Source organism: Embiotoca jacksoni, unplaced genomic scaffold, assembly GCF_022577435.1.
Source record: "Embiotoca jacksoni isolate LCO1_2020_lvr unplaced genomic scaffold, fEmbJac1.0.p SCAF_41, whole genome shotgun sequence".
NCBI classification, from domain to species: Eukaryota; Metazoa; Chordata; class Actinopteri; family Embiotocidae; genus Embiotoca; species Embiotoca jacksoni.
The window spans coordinates 2,367,033-2,372,358 of NW_027185394.1; positions in this window are offsets into that span (position 1 = coordinate 2,367,033).

Consider the following 5,326-nt stretch of genomic DNA (forward strand, 5'->3'; position numbering starts at 1 on the left):
CATACTATAGCATGTCCTCTAAAATATTATAAAAAAAAAAGTCATACTATAGTATGTCGTCTAAAATATGATTAAAAAGTCATACTATAGCATGTCGTCTAAAATATGGTAAAAAAGTCATACTATAGCATGTCCTCTAAAATATGACAAAAAAGTCATACTATAGCATGTCCTCTAAAATATGATAAAAAAGTCATACTATAGCATGTCCTCTAAAATATTATAAAAAAAAAAGTCATACTATAGTATGTCGTCTAAAATATGATTAAAAAGTCATACTATAGCATGTCGTCTAAAATATGGTAAAAAAGTCATACTATAGCATGTCCTCTAAAATATGATAAAAAAGTCATACTATAGCATGTCCTCTAAAATATGACAAAAAAGTCATACTATAGCATGTCGTCTAAAATATGATAAAAAAGTCATACTATAGCATGTCCTCTAAAATATGATAAAAAAAGTCATACTATAGCATGTCCTCTAAAATATGATAAAAAAGTCATACTATAGCATGTCGTCTAAAATATGATAAAAAACTCAAACTATAGCATGTCGTCTAAAATATGGTAAAAAAGTCATGCTATAGCATGTCCTCTAAAATATGATAAAAAAGTCATACTATAGCATGTCCTCTAAAATATGACAAAAAAGTCATACTATAGCATGTCGTCTATAATATGATAAAAAAGTCATACTATAGCATGTCGTCTAAAATATGGTAAAAAAGTCATACTATAGCATGTCCTCTAAAATATGATAAAAAAGTCATACTATAGCATGTCCTCTAAAATATGATAAAAAAGTCATACTATAGCATGTCCTCTAAAATATGACAAAAAAGTCATACTATAGCATGTCGTCTATAATATGATAAAAAAGTCATACTATAGCATGTCCTCTAAAATATGATAAAAAAGTCATACTATAGCATGTCCTCTAAAATATGACAAAAAAGTCATACTATAGCATGTCCTCTAAAATATGATTAAAAAGTCATACTATAGTATGTCGTCTAAAATATGATAAAAAAAAAAAAGTCATACTATAGCATGTCGTCTAAAATATGGTAAAAAAGTCATACTATAGCATGTCCTCTAAAATATGATAAAAAAAAAAAGTCATACTATAGCATGTCGTCTAAAATATGGTAAAAAAGTCACACTATAGCATGTCCTCTAAAATATGATAAAAAAGTATCATACTATAGCATGTCCTCTAAAATATGACAAAAAAGTCATACTATAGCATGTCCTCTAAAATATGATAAAAAAGTCATACTATAGCATGTCCTCTAAAATATGATAAAAAAGTCATACTATAGCATGTCCTCTAAAATATGATAAAAAACTCATACTATAGCATGTCGTCTAAAATATGGTAAAAAAGTCATACTATAGCATGTCCTCTAAAATATGACAAAAAAGTCATACTATAGCATGTCCTCTAAAATATGATAAAAAAGTCATACTATAGCATGTCCTCTAAAATATGATAAAAAAGTCATACTATAGCATGTCCTCTAAATTATGATAAAAAAGTCATACTATAGCATGTCGTCTATAATATGATAAAAAAGTCATACTATAGCATGTTGTCTAAAATATGATAAAAAAGTCATACTATAGCATGTCCTCTAAAATATGACAAAAAAGTCATACTATAGTATGTCGTCTAAAATATGATAAAAAAAAAAGTCATACTATATCATGTCCTCTAAAATATGATAAAAAAGTCATACTATAGCATGTCGTCTAAAATATGACCAAAAAGTCATACTATAGCATGTCGTCTAAAATATGACCAAAAAGTCATACTATAGCATGTCCTCTAAAATATGATAAAAAAGTCATACTATAGCATGTCGTCTAAAATATGACCAAAAAGTCATACTATAGTATGTCGTCTAAAATATGATAAAAAAGTCATACTATAGCATGTCGTCTAAAATATGATAAAAAAATCATACTATAGCATGTCCTCTAAAATATGATAAAAAAATCATACTATAGCATGTCCTCTAAAATATGATGAAAAAGTCATACTATAGCATGTCCTCTAAAATATGGTAAAAAAGTCATACTATAGCATGTCCTCTAAAATATGATAAAAAAGTCATACTATAGCATGTCCTCTAAAATATGATAAAAAAAAAGTCATACTATAGCATGTCCTCTAAAATATGACAAAAAAGTCATACTATAGTATGTCCTCTAAAATATGATAAAAAAAAAGTCATACTATAGCATGTCCTCTAAAATATGATAAAAAAGTCATGCTATAGCATGTCCTCTAAAATATTATAAAAAAAAAAGTCATACTATAGTATGTCGTCTAAAATATGATTAAAAAGTCATACTATAGCATGTCGTCTAAAATATGGTAAAAAAGTCATACTATAGCATGTCCTCTAAAATATGATAAAAAAGTCATACTATAGCATGTCCTCTAAAATATGACAAAAAGGTCATACTATAGCATGTCCTCTAAAATATTATAAAAAAAAAAGTCATACTATAGTATGTCGTCTAAAATATGATTAAAAAGTCATACTATAGCATGTCGTCTAAAATATGGTAAAAAAGTCATACTATAGCATGTCCTCTAAAATATGACAAAAAAGTCATACTATAGCATGTCCTCTAAAATATGATAAAAAAGTCATACTATAGCATGTCCTCTAAAATATTATAAAAAAAAAAGTCATACTATAGTATGTCGTCTAAAATATGATTAAAAAGTCATACTATAGCATGTCGTCTAAAATATGGTAAAAAAGTCATACTATAGCATGTCCTCTAAAATATGATAAAAAACTCATACTATAGCATGTCCTCTAAAATATGATAAAAAAGTCATACTATAGCATGTCCTCTAAAATATGACAAAAAAGTCATACTATAGCATGTCCTCTAAAATATGATAAAAAAGTCATACTATAGCATGTCCTCTAAAATATGATAAAAAAAGTCATACTATAGCATGTCCTCTAAAATATGATAAAAAAGTCATACTATAGCATGTCCTCTAAAATATGACAAAAAAGTCATACTATAGCATGTCCTCTAAAATATGATAAAAAAAACTCATACTATAGCATGTCCTCTAAAATATGGTAAAAAAGTCATACTATAGCATGTCCTCTAAAACATGATAAAAAAGTCATACTATAGCATGTCCTCTAAAATATGATAAAAAACTCATACTATAGCATGTCCTCTAAAATATGGTAAAAAAGTCATACTATAGCATGTCCTCTAAAATATGATAAAAAACTCATACTATAGCATGTCCTCTAAAATATGATAAAAAACTCATACTATAGCATGTCCTCTAAAATATGACAAAAAAGTCATACTATAGCATGTCGTCTAAAATATGACAAAAAACTCATACTATAGCATGTCGTCTAAAATATGGTAAAAAAGTCATACTATAGCATGTCCTCTAAAATATGGTAAAAAACTCATACTATAGCATGTCGTCTAAAATATGGTAAAAAAGTCATACTATAGCATGTCCTCTAAAATATGATAAAAAAGTCATACTATAGCATGTCGTCTAAAATATGATAAAAAAGTCATACTATAGCATGTCGTCTAAAATATGATTAAAAAGTCATGCTATAGTATGTCCTCTAAAATATGATAAAAAACTCATACTATAGCATGTCGTCTAAAATATGGTAAAAAAGTCATACTATAGCATGTCCTCTAAAATATGGTAAAAAACTCATACCATAGCATGTCGTCTAAAATATGGTAAAAAAGTCATACTATAGCATGTCCTCTAAAATATGATAAAAAACTCATACTATAGCATGTCGTCTAAAATATGGTAAAAAAGTCATACTATAGCATGTCGTCTAAAATATGACCAAAAAGTCATACTATAGCATGTCCTCTAAAATATGATAAAAAAGTCATACTATAGCATGTCCTCTAAAATATGATAAAAAAAAATCATACTATAGCATGTCGTCTAAAATATGGTAAAAAAAGTCATACTATAGCATGTCGTATAAAATATGTTAAAAAAGTCATACTATAGCATGTCGTATAAAATGTGATAAAAAAAAGTCATACTATAGCATGTCGTCTAAAATATGATTAAAAAAGTCATACTATAGCATGTCGTCTAAAATATGATAAAAAAAAAATCATACTATAGCATGTCGTCTAAAATATGGTAAAAAAAGTCATACACATCAGATTCACGGTTTACCCGCCGAGGTAACACACGAGGTTCACGGAGGGCGAGATCTCCTAAGGCGAGTCCCTGTAAGGGTAAGCCACAGCCACAAACCAAAGGTAAAAAAAAAATAATGATCAAAAAGTCATACTATAGCATGTCATCCGAAATATGATCAAAAAGTCATATTTTCCACGACATGCTATAAGTATGACTTCCGTTCAAGTTATGGATGCCAGCATAGTGGTGCACCTGTCAGCGTTGTCGTCTCTCAGTCTAGAGGTACCAGGTTCAATTCCCGCCTGGATTGTTGAAGGTGGAATTTGCACGTTCATTGCAAAACTAATAACCTAAAAGTAAAGTTTGTTATCCATAATATGGATGACTAACTTATGCATGTAGTCCATAATGTAAACCATTACATTCAAGCAATAAGCTGTTTCATTCTTTTGCTTGCACTTTGCGGTTTTATTTTTTTCAATTTAGAATATATGTGTAAAAGGCCTATCTAAACTCGTTTTGTCTTAACATGAAGAAAAACATTATTAGTAAAAATTAAAACTACAACCTATAACTCCACCGTCCACAAATATTCATTCAAATGTGACCAAAATTGCTGCAGACATTCTTTGGATAGTAGATATACATGTTTTCAAGGAAGTCTGCAGTGATATTAAATATCTTCCTGTAATGTGTTGTGAATGCAAAACTTTTTCAATTTCCCCAAACGTTTCAACTTCACTAAAAGCTGAATCACCATCAACAGGTGGAATCTGAACCATTAATATCAACCTTGGTGAAGTAGAATCTTTTACCTGTTGAGTTAACCAGACTGTCGGCTGAGTCTCTGGAAGCTCTGACTGACTTTCTCCTGCCACGACTGATTCTCCGGCGCCTAAGATAGTCCTGCGGTCTACGACGCCAACTCCCAGCTGGAAAAGACCTCATGAAGACACGGGTTCGAGCCCCGCAGAGGTAAGACAACACACAAGGTTCACGGTTTACCCGCCGAGGTAACACAACACACAAGGTTCACGGTTTACCCGCCGAGGAAACACAACACACATTGTTCACGGTTAACCCGCCGAGGTAACACAACACACATGGTTCACGGTTTACCCGCCGAGGTAACACA